The sequence below is a fragment of the Saccopteryx bilineata genome, chromosome 4, assembly GCF_036850765.1.
Source record: "Saccopteryx bilineata isolate mSacBil1 chromosome 4, mSacBil1_pri_phased_curated, whole genome shotgun sequence".
Taxonomy (NCBI): domain Eukaryota; kingdom Metazoa; phylum Chordata; class Mammalia; order Chiroptera; family Emballonuridae; genus Saccopteryx; species Saccopteryx bilineata.
The window spans coordinates 27993299-28006038 of record NC_089493.1 but is presented as its reverse complement, the minus strand read 5'-3'; positions in this window follow the sequence as shown (position 1 = coordinate 28006038).

Here is a 12740-nt window from a genome sequence, read left to right as displayed (position 1 = left end):
ACCTCAACATTCCAGACCAGTGCTCTACCCACTGTGCAACCACAGGTCAGGCATTTATATTGTTCTTTAGATTCCACATATAAGTGAGATCATATACTATTTGTTTTTCTCTGACTGACTTACTTCACTTACATAATACCCTCTAAGTCCATACATGCTGTCACAAAATGTTAGATTTCATTCTTTTTTATGGCCAAGTAATATTTCATTGTACCTATGTACCATTGCTTTTTTATTTATTTATTTTATAGGGACAGAGAGAGAATCAGAGAGAGGGATAGACAGGGACAGACAGACAGGAATGGAGAGAGATGAGAAGCATCAATCATCAGTTTTTCATCGCAAGACCTTAGTTGTTCATTGATTGCTTTCTCATATGTGCCTTGACCAGGGGCCTTCAGCAGACCGAGTAACTCCTTGCTGGAGCCAGCGATCTTGGGTCCAAGCTGGTGAGCTTTTTGCTCAAGCCAGATGAGCCCGCACTCAAGCTGGCAACCTCGGGGTCTTGAACCTAGGTCCTTCCGCATCCCAGTCCAACACTCTATCCACTGCACCACCACCTGGTCAGGCTTTACCACTGCTTTTTTTTTTTACCTACTCCTCTATTAATGGACACTTGGGTTGCTTCCATAGCTTGGCTCTTGTAGGTAATGCTACAATGATCATAGGGGTGCATATATATATTTTTTGAATTACTGTTTTGGATTTCTTTGGATATATACTCAGAAGTACAATTAAAAAAAGTGTTGATGTATTTTACCAGAATGAGCAACAGTAATACAAACCATAAAATGTAGTAATTTTTTGAGACTGGTGTGTTGAGAGACAACTTAAAATTCAAGTACCACTTAAGTGTATCATATATAACAGGAGAGAATTTTTGTGATCTAACACTGTAGATATAGTACCTTATTGTTGGACAAAAATAAACACCCTTCACTTCAATGTTTTTTCCACTTTATTTGCTACAACCTACAGGAAGAAAAATACATTTTACATCATGACCTAGGACATATACTCTTGTATGTATGTTTATAATGAAATGATTAAATCATATAAACACACCTTAATTCAAGACCATTCAAAACTTGGTATATGAGGTACATAAACTGGAATTAGGAAACTCAACTTATTTCTATAGGTTATGATCTGTATTGTTTGAAGGCCATTATCTAAAATTATGAATATAACTGAAATTAACAAACTCTTACTACTGGAGACAACATATTACTCCACACATATAGCAAAATGCATTCAGGAGAAGCACAAAAGACCCCTGAGTGCTGATTTCCAACTAGTCCCCTCTCTCTCCCTGTCATACCCATTAGTAAGACCAGATGATGCTATTAACACCTCCTTCCTAAAATTATCTCCTCCATATCTAAACACCGGCCATGCTTTCAGTTGGGAAGTCTTTTTAACTCCTACCTGGTCTTGCAGTTTAATCTTTTGCCAAGTCACTCTGATGCCAAAGCAATTTTTCTAAAATCCAAATCTGATCATATATGCTTATCTAATTAAAATCTCAATGATCTGCCTCCTGCTTCTTTTAGCCATGTCTCTCACTGTTCCCCTCTTAAAAGACCCCACTCTACTCTCAACATGTCAAACTTCTTGATTTGCATGGATGCCTCTTCCTTTGTAAATCTCTCTCTGACCTATAACGTACTGTTGACCATTCTATACCTGGTTCCCTAGTCCATGTTATGTATACCTGTATAGCAGCTACTATAACATGTTTGTACTTACTTCTTACGGGTGTCTGTATTTCCCTCTAGATTGTGATATCCCTACACATCTAAAGAGTTGCTGGCCCTGGCAGGTTGGTTCAGTGGTAGAGCGTCGGCCCAGCATGTGGAAATCCCGGGTTCAATTCCCAGCCAGGGCACATGAGAGAAGTTGCCATCTGCTTCTCCACCATTTCCCTTCTCCTTTCTCTCTGTCTCTCTCTTCCCCTCCTGCAGCCAAGGCTCCATTGGAGCTAAGTTGGCCCGGGCGCTGAGGATGGCTCCATGGCCTCTGCCTCAGGTGCTAGAATGGCTCCGGTTACAACAGAGAAATGCCACAGATGGGCAGAGCATTTCCCCCTAGTGGGCATGCAGGTTGGGTCCCGGTCGGGCACATGTGGGAGTCTGTCTGTCTGCCTCCCCTCTTCTCACTTCAGAAAAATACAAAAAAATAAAAATAAAAAGAATAATAAAAAATTTAAAAAATAAAGAGTCTCTTATTTATGTTTTAATCCCCAGCATCTAGTTCATGGTAGATACCAATAAATTTGCCTCAAATGAATTGATTTTTGTTTGTTTGTTTGTTTACAGAGTCAGAGAGAGGGATAGATAGGGACAACAGACAGAGAGTAATGGAGAGAGATGAGAAGCATCAATCAGTTTTTCGTTGCGACACCTTAGTTGTTCATTCATTGCTTTCTCATATGTGCCTTGACCATGGGCCTTCAGCAGACCGAGTAACCCATTGCTCGAGCCAGCAACCTCAGGTCCAAACTGGTGAGCTTTGCTCAAACCAGATGAGCCCACGCTCAAGCTGGCGACCTCGGGGTCTCGAACCTGGATCCTCTGCATCCCAGTCCAATGCTCTATCCGCCACCGCCTGGTCAGGCTGAATTGATTTTTTAAAAGGTACATTGTTAAGAGATAGAAAACACAAATCCATACAATGTGAGGGGAAATAATTTCTGCAAAGTACATATCTCATTATGAACTAGTATTCAAAACACAAAAATAACGTTTAAAACTCAACAATAGGAAAAGAAACAACCCAATTAAACAACAGGCACCAGAGGCCCAGGCTGGATAGCTAAGTGGATAAAGCATTGACCTGTTGCACCAGCAGTTGTGAGTTGGACCCCACGTCAAGACACGAACAAGAAACAATCAGTGCACAACTAAGTGAAACAATGAGTTGATGCCTAGCAGACTCTCACTCTCCCTCACTCTCAAATCAATGGAAAAAAACACACACAAGTTTGAACACCTCGTGGTAAATAAGCTCATGAAAAGATGCTTTTAACATCATATGTCATCGGAAATTAACAATTAAAATTATAAACCTATTAAAATGACTAAAATCTAAAACACTGACAATACTAAAGGTTGATGCTGAATCTCATGTTCTAACCTAATGCTACTAACTTGGAATCTGTTTTTTAATAAGCTCCCAAATGATTCATATGTACATTAGAGTTTAAAACACACTGCTTTAAAGTGATTCCAAGTGGAAAATCTGAGATTCAAGATAAAGGAAGAATCTCTACTAGATATAGTAAATATATGAGTAAACTTAAACAATCATTAACTATTTTTTAAAAGTAATAATGTCTGGTAGGGTTAAACAAGACAAGATAGACCAAAATACATGAAAACAAAAGCATATCAGTCAGGAGAGAAAGTGACTGGATTTAAAATGTTCTCAGGACCTGGTATTATTTAGAAAGAAGGTGAAGATGTTAGTTAACTTGAGACTTTTGGTGCATTAAGCATATATGTTTAAATTTCTAGGTTAACCAACGATAGAGTAAGACTGCAGTACAGCATAGAACTTCTGCACTGATAGGGTTAGGGTGGGGACTGAATTACAAAATGACAATGGCAGCAACACGTTTCCGTCTTCACTAGTAATTAAAAGAGCATGGGGCAGTATTTCACTCTCTTCATACCACAGTTGCTTGGTCAAATTCCCTGGTCATTGCTTACTGGTGATTTAATAAAATTACGAAAGCCATTGATGTAGCACCCGAAAGAGTGAATCTCTGAAACTCCCTAGTAACAGCTACAGCTAGGGCAAAAGTCTTGGCAGTCACTCAACCTGGCAACTTCCATGGTTCAAAGTGCTAGGAACTGAGCCAAGAGAATGCTCACCCGGATAAGGACGAAGCTGTTTTTGTATCCAGACGGCAAGTGGCCGTTTTGAAACCTATACCTTCCACTTAACCTAATCGCTCTGCATGTAGGGAGTTTTCCCTTAAAGATGAAGAATGAGGTCCCTCATAGGGAGAGATCTGTAGCCTTAAAGTCCTTTGGGCAGGTTTTACTAACCCTATATGTGGGGTACAGAGGACCAAAGGTATTCTCTTTGGTGGTTTAATCCTTGGTGGTTTCAACACTCACTGATATAGTTCTTTTTTTTTTTTTTAACTTAAAAAAATCATTTTAAACTCATAAAAATAAAACAAGGTTCCTTATACCCTTTTGACAGCTTTCCTTAATGTTAACACCTGACATAATTATAATAAAAATAAGAAAATCAGGAAGTTGACATTGATACAATACTATTAATCATTACTGCATTTTCAAAATTGAGTTATTCCTATGTTGGAGAAAGGATTTACTCAAATGGGTAGTATATTGGCTGCTAAGAACAGAAACATGGAGCTCTCTTGCCAAGACATGATGCCATGGTCACTGGCTTGAGCCCAAATGTCACTGGCTTGGTCAAGGTGTCATTGGCTCAGTTTGAGGCCCCTGGTTAAGGCATGTAATGAGAAAGCAATCAATGAACAACTAAACTGCTGCAACTACCATGCAATGCTTCTCATCTCTGTCTCTTCCTGTCTCTCTCTCCAAAAAACACCCAAAAGACAAAAAACAAAAAACAAATAGTACTAGGCCTGGGATCATGAGTGAAATCACAGCTGATACCGGAGTGACTGGCAGTCTGTCTCCATCTCCAGTCTTTTCCCTTTTACTTCTCAACTGGGTTATCGGAAAAGTAAATGGATTTCTCTAATGTTGAGGATTACAGAAAACTAAACGAACTCATATTAACTTGGCTGACACTTTCTCTACAGAAAGTTTTTTCTAAATCACCCCTGGTTGGTATCCTTTTGTTGATTGCACTGTTTTCAATCCCAATACATTTACACATCAATAGCAGTTTGCTCTCACTGGGCAGTATTGACCTTACAGTCTTGCCTCCAAGATATTTCAGTTCTCTAACATTTGTCAGAATCTGTTAAGGTGGGATTTTAAACAGGTATCTGCATTCTAAGTCTGATAGTGAAATTACTCATTATATTGATGCCATACTGATCAGAGGTAACTGACTCAGAAGCAATTGTTTCTGAAGCTCAGGTTTTCCATTTTAGACTTAAACTGAAAAGCAGCGGGCTGTTAAACTTGGGAAAAGGTAAGGGCCTTCTCAGAGAGAAAGCTCTCTGGGAGTGTAACTGTCTGGGGTAACCAGAGAAATTCTAACCTAGATCAGGGAAAAGCTTTGGGCTATCAATGAAGTCCCCACCCCTACAACAGAGGAACAGAAATCAATTAGTATGTTTAACTTGGAGATAACATGTCACATATCTGGGCATTAAGTTACAGCCACTTCAAGTCACTAGGCAAGCACTGGAATTTGTATGATGCTGTTCCCCCCTAATGAAAGAAAGTATGTTCTTTTAGCAGCTGATTCCTTTGCAGATATGGGCACACTCAGCTAGTTGGCCTATATCAGTACCTACTTTTTCCACCAGAGGTCTAAAGCAGAATTTCCTAGAGAAGAGAACTTTTGAATTGTCCAGCCCAGGCGTCCTCAACCGTTTTCCCCTTCTGTTCCTGGGATCTATTTCTGTGCCAGTTCACAGCAAACTGGGCATCAGGGAAGGGGGAAGGGAGAAGTCACTTTTCTCCTCTTTTCTTTTTAAGTGGGTAGTGGGGAAGCAGAGAGACTCCCGCATTGGCCCCAACAGGGATCCACCCAGCAAGTTCCCATGGGGTGAAGTTCTGCCCATCTAGGGCCCTTGCTCTGTTGCTTGGCAATGGAACTATTTTAGTCCCTGAGGCAAGGGCATGGAGCCATCCTCAGCATCCAGAGCCAACTTGTTTCAACAGAGCCATGGCTGTGGGACAAGAAAAGAGAGAGAAGGGAGGGGTGGGTGGAGAAGCAGATAGTCGCCTCTCCCGGGTGCCCTAACAGAAATTGAACCCAGGACATCCACACGCTGGGCCGACACTCTATCACTGAACCAAATGGCCAGGGATTCCTAACTTTCTGAAAACTGAGTACAAATTTCTTTCTTTTTCTTTTTTAAAAATTTTTAATGAATGTATTGGGTTGGCCTTGGTCAATAAAGTTATATAGGTTTTAGGTGTACAATTCTATAACATATCATCTGTATATTGTTTTGTGTGTTCACCACCCAAAGTCAAGTCTCTCTCCATCACTGTTTCTTTTCTTTTTAATTTATTGATTATAGAGAGAATAGAGAAAGAGAGAGGAGGAGCAGGAAGCATCAACTTACAGTAATTGCTTCTCATATGTATCTTGGCTGGACAAGCCCAGGGTTTAGAACAGGTATGGCCAACAGTTTTTGCCCCTGGGCCAGATTAGAAAGAAAACTTTTTTCATGGGTCAGATGAAATATTAAAATTAAAAAATGTTAAATACAAAAATGATTCACTTAAGTAAAAATTTTATTTATTATGTAATTTGTTTATGAATAAATGTGAGTAAAAACATTTTAATATACAATATTATTTTAATAAAAATATAATTACATACTGTATAAATATCCAAACTGTATCACAATCAATCAAAACAATATTTAATTAATAGAATGAGCTTGAAGGGGTTATATCGCAAATAAAACAATTATTTCGTTTTACAAACAGCCAGGACATATTTTCAGTTATCAACTGCAGCTATTGTCTATGCTACAATGCCACTTGATTCAGCACACTTGACTACAAAAATAACGAATTGCTTGACCTTGGATGTGCACTGGCAAACTCCGCCTAAAAGAGTGTGGGTTTCACATCTCTGCTAAACGTCAAACAGTTCATATCGAGTACAGACAAGTACAAAAGCTCTAAATCTTTTTAACGAAATTAAAAAAAAAAAAATGAAGTATCACGAATCCATTTGACCAATTATTGGAAGTTAACCCTAGATTAGTCACATGCAGAATTCTTCTCCGCGTATCACTATCTTCTTAAATATCTCGATTTCCAATAATCAAAGACGCTTCCGCTTCTGAATAGCTGAGATTTTAAAGTAGCGGAGAATATTAATAATTTAATCGTGGGCCCATATGTTGATCATGCCTGGTTTAGAACCAGTAACTTCAGCATTCCAGCTCAATGCTTTATCTACTGTGCCACTACAAGTCAGGCTCATTCCAGCCCCCTGGTACCGCCCTTACTCTCTTCTATCTGACCCCACCGCCTTTTCCCTGTGGTATTCATCATACAGAGTCTTTGTCTATGAGTTTGGGGTTTTTGCTTAATCCCATCACAATTTTCACCCAGCCCCAACTCCTCTCACCCCTAAAAAGTGTCAGTATGTTTTCTGTATCTATAAGTCCATTTCTATTTTCTTTGTTAATTTTGTTCATTAGATTCCACATATAAGTGAAATGTTGTGGTATTTGTCTTTTTCTGACAGGCTTATTTCACTTAGCATAATAATCTTCATGTCCATCCACTCTGTCACAAAAAGTAAGATTTCCTTCTTTTTACAGCCGAGTAACAATCTATTGTGTAAATGTACTACAGCTTTTTTATCTACTCATCTACTGATAGACACTTGGGTTGCTTCCAGATCATGGCTATTGTAAATAACACTGCAATGAATATAGGGGTGCATCCTTCCTCCATTCCTTCCTTCCTTCCTTCCCTCCTCCCTTCCTTTCTCTCTCTCTCTTTCTTATTTTTTTTTTGAGAGAGATAGACAGGAAAAGGGAGAGGTGAGAAGCATCAACTTACAGTTATGATACCTTAGTTGTTCATTGATTGCTTTCTCATATGTGTCTTGACTGGGGTGCTCCAGCCGAGCCAGAAATCCCTTATTCAAGCCGGTGACCTCAGGTTTTGAACCTGGGCCCTCAACCCCAAAGATGTACGCTATAGCCACTGCGCCACCAGCTGGTCAGGTGCATATAGTCTTTTGAATCAGTGTTTCAAGTTTCCTTGGATATATTCTCAGAAGTGGAATCACTGGGTCATAAAGCAGTTCCACTTCTAATCTTTTTTTTGTATTTTCAGAAGGGGGGGGGCGGCAGACAGACAGACTCCAGTATGCACCGGACCAGAATCCACCTGCCCTGCCACAAAGGGCGATGCTTGGCCCATCTGGGGCATTGCTCTGCTGCAACCGAAGCCATTCTAGTGCCTGAGGCAGAGGCCATGCAGCCATCCTCAGTGCCCAGGCCAACTTTGCTCCAATGAAGCCTTGGCTTTGGGAGTCGAAGAGAGAGAGATAGAGAAAGGAGAAGGGAAAGGGTGGAGAAGCAGATGGGCACTTCTCCTGTGTGCCCTGGCCGGGAATCAAACCCAGGACTTCCACATGCCGGGCCGGCACTCTATCACTGAGCCAATCGGCCAGGGCCCATTTTTAATTTTTTGAGGAAGCTCCATACTGCTCTACAGTAGCTACACCAATCTGCATTCCCACCAACAGTGCATAAGGGTTCCCTTTTCTTCACATCCTTTCCAACACATTATTTGTTGACTTGTTGATGATTGCCATTCTGACAAATGTGAGGTGATATCACATTGTGGTTTTATTTTGCAATTATCTGATAATTAGTGATGCTGAGCATCTTTTCATATGTATATTGGGCATCTGTATGTCCTCTTTGGAGGAGTGTCTATACAGGTCCTTTGCCTATTTATATTTATTTATTTGTTTATTTATATTTTTGAGAGTGAGAGAGAGACAATAATGGAGGGAGAGGGTGAAAAGCATCATTGTGTAGTACTTTCACTTTAGTTGTACATTGAACTTTTTGTATGTGCCTTGACTGGGGCCGTACCAGTGTCCCCTTGCTCAAGCCAGAGTCCTTTTGGGCTCAAGCAGGCGAGTTTTGGGATCATGTGGACAATCCCCCACTAAGCCAGAGACCCAGCACTGACCTCAGGGTTTCAAACCAGCAACTTTAGCGTTCCAGGTCAACACTTTACCCACTGCGCCACCAGTCAGGCCCTTTGCCTATTTTTAAATCTGATTGCTTTTGGTGTTGAGTTGTATAAGTTCTTTATAGATTTTTTATTTTGTTTTGGGTTAATTCTGAGAGTACATTTATTAAACTGGGGTCAATGAAACAAGGAAGGGTTTAGGATAGTAGAAGCAACCGGTGGTTCAGTTGGTTAGAGTGTAATCCCAGCACGCCAAGGTTGCCCTTCAATCTCCAGTCAGGGCACATACAAGAATCAACCCATGAATGCATAAATAAATGGAACAACAAAATCAATGTCTCTCTCCCCTTTCTCTCTCTAAAAAAATTAATAAATAATAATTTAAAAAGCAACAGGAGCCTGACCTGTGGTGGCGCAGTGGATAAAGCGTCGACCTGGAAATGCTGAGGTCCCCGGTTCGAAACCCTGGGCTTGCCTGGTCAAGGCACATATGGGAGTTGATGCTTCCAGCTCCTCCCCCTCCTCTCTCTCTGTTTCTCTCTCTCCCTCTCTCTCTCCTCTCTAAAAATGAATAAATAAAATAAAAATAAAAAACTTAAAAAAAAAAAGCAACAGGAGAGTCTACACAGGGCTGCTTTGACTTTCTGGAAATGTCATAGGAAAGAAATGGGCCTAGGTGGGGTTGTTTTGGCTGCCTTGTAAAGTCAGAGCAAAAGGGGCCTTGAAGACAGGCTCAGGTGGTCACCCAGGATGAGCTGCCTCTGCCCACTGCTCCCTTGATTGCAGTCTCATGAGGTCCCTTAGAGTATAGAAGATACATGCCTCTGGGGGTCTGGGGGGGAGGGGGGAGAAAAGGGGAAGGGGAAAGGGAAAAGTGCAGGCATTCTCCTGGTAAGGAGAGTGCTCTTTATAAATTTTGGATATTAACCCCTTATCAGATGTATCATTGGCAAATATATTTTTCCATTTAATGGGTTGTCTGTCCATTTTGTTGATGGTTTCTTTTGCTGTGCAAATACTTTTTAGTTTGATGTAGTCCCATTTTAAAATTTTTCTTTTGTTTCCCTTGCCCAAGGAAGCATATCAGAAAAAAATATTACTATAAGAAATGTCTAATATTTTACTGCCTATACTTTCTTCTAGGATTTTTATTGTTTTGAGTCTTACATTTAAGTCTTTAATCCATTTTGAGTTTATTCTTTTGTATGGTATAAGAAGGTAGTCTAATTTCTTTTTTTTTCCTTTGTACATTTGAGTCCGATTTTCCCAACACCATTTATTGAAGAGACTATCTTTACATACATACATACAAGAACATTACCTGTTCTTGCCTCCTTTGTCAAATGTTAATTGACCATAAAGGCATGGGTTTATTTCTGTGCTCTCTATTCTGTTTCATTGATTTATATGTCTGTTTTTATGCCAATGCCATGCTGTTTTGATTACTATGGCCTTATAGTATAGTTTAATATCAGGTAGCATGATTCCTCCAGCTTTGTTCTTCTTTTTCAAGATTGCTGTGGCTATATGGGGTTTGTGGTTCCATATAAATTTTTAGAGTATTTGTTGTAGTTCTGTAAAATACGCCACTGGTTTCTTGATAGGAATTAGGTTGAATTTATAGATGCTTTGGGTAATATGGACAGTTTAATTATGTTAATTCTTTCTATCTATGATCATGGTATATGCTTTCACTTGTTTGTATCTTCTCCAATTTTTTTTTTTTTTTTTTTTTTCATTTTTCTGAAGCTGGAAACAGGGAGAGACAGTCAGACAGACTCCCGCATGCGCCCGACCGGGATCCACCCGGCACGCCCACCAGGGGCGATGCTCTGCCCACCAGGGGGCGATGCTCTGCCCATCCTGGGCGTCGCCATATTGCGACCAGAGCCACTCTAGCGCCTGAGGCAGAGGCCACAGAGCCATGCCCAGCGCCCGGGCCATCTTTGCTCCAATGGAGCCTTGGCTGCGGGAGGGGAAGAGAGAGACAGAGAGGAAAGCGCGGCGGAGGGGTGGAGAAGCAAATGGGCGCTTCTCCTATGTGCCCTGGCCGGGAATCGAACCCCGGGTCCTCCGCACGCTAGGCCAACGCTCTACCGCTGAGCCAACCGGCCAGGGCCATCTTCTCCAATTTTTTTAAAAATTTACCATCTTATCCTTTTTTATTGTATTTATTTTTATTTTTTTTACAGAGACAGAGAGAGAGAGTCAGAGAGAAGGATAGACAGGGACAGACAGACAGGAACGGAGAGATGGGAAGCATCAATCAGTTTTTTGTTGCGCGTTGCAACACCTTAGTTGTTCATTGATTGTTTTCTCATATGTGCCTTGACCGCGGGCCTTCAGCAGACCGAGTAACCCTGAGCCAGCAACCTTGGGCTCAAGCTGGTGAGCTTTTGCTCAAACCAGATGAGCCCATGCTCAAGCTGGTGACCTCAGGGTCTCGAACCTGGCTCTTCCGCATCCCAGTCTGACGCTCTATTCACTGCGCCACTGCCTGGTCAGGCTCTTCTCCAATTTTTTTCTTCAGTGTCTTTTTTTTTTTTAATTTTAATGGGGTGACATTAATCAATCAGGGTATACAGGTTCAGAGAAAACACCTCCAGGTTATTTTGACATTTGATTATGTTGCATACCCATCACCCAAAGTCATATAGTCTTCTGTCACCTTCTACCTGGTTTTCTTTGGTGTCTTCTAATTTTCTGATTACAGATCTTTTACATCCTTGGTTAAATTTATTCCAAGGTATTTTATTTTTTGACCCTGCAACTTCAAATGGGATTGTTTTCTTAGTTTCCCTTTCTGATAGTGCATTATTAGTGTATAAAAATGCAACAAATCTCAAGGTATTTATTTTGTATCTTTTTACTTTACTGAATTCATTTCTCGGTTCTAGTTAGTTTTTTTGGTGGAATCTTTAGGATTCTCTATATAGAGTATCATGTCATCTGCAATTATTGTGCTGGTTGCCCCAGCAGCCCAGCTACATTTTTTGAAAGTTGAGTGTTTCTAGATTGAAAATAAAAATTTTAATTTATTAATTTTAGAGAGAGAGGAAGGGAGCGAGAAAGAGAAAGAAAAGCATTGATTTGTTGTTTCATTTATTTATGCATTCACTGATTTTTTTATTTTGTTTATTGATTCTTAGACAGAATCAGAGACAGAAAGAGAGAGACACATCGATTCATTATTCCATTTATTCATGCCATCATTAGTTGATTCTTGTATGTCCCATGACTAGAGATCGAACCTGCAACCTTGGTACGTTGAGACAACACTCTAACCAACTGAGCCACCTGGCCAGGCCAAGAGGACAGCCTAAAATACTTTAAACAACAGATGTTTAAAATATGTTGCAGCAGTTACTTCAGGAGGCAGAATGGGGAAAGCTTACAGAACTCTGTGATGGGGGGGGGCTCCTCTGATATCCTTTTATTCACTTTATAAATATTTATTGAGCCTCCATTTGCTGGGCACCTTCCATGCGCTCCATTTACCCTCCTCCACCCTGCTTTATACCCAAGCAGGCTGAGTTGTATGGTTAACTTCAGCCAAAGAGACAAGTGGCTGTTTTGAAAACTCGCAAGATACTGCAAAGGCAAGAGGAGAGTAAGGTCAAGGTTCCTATTCTCACCACTCCTGCCACCTCACCGTGGGTGCCTGCTTCTGTCTATGAAGGCTACAGCTCCTGCCAGGCAGCCCTCTCCCCTCGTGCCTTCAGACCCAAGTTTCTGCACTAAACCTTTTTCTTTTTTAACCTTGCCCATGCCTCTGCCAAGTCCCTTTATGAAACACTTCTTCCTCATTTACCTAGTTTGAAAGTGCCACTTTTTCCCTGCTGGTAACCTGATACATCTCAACACTGACACCGTCTA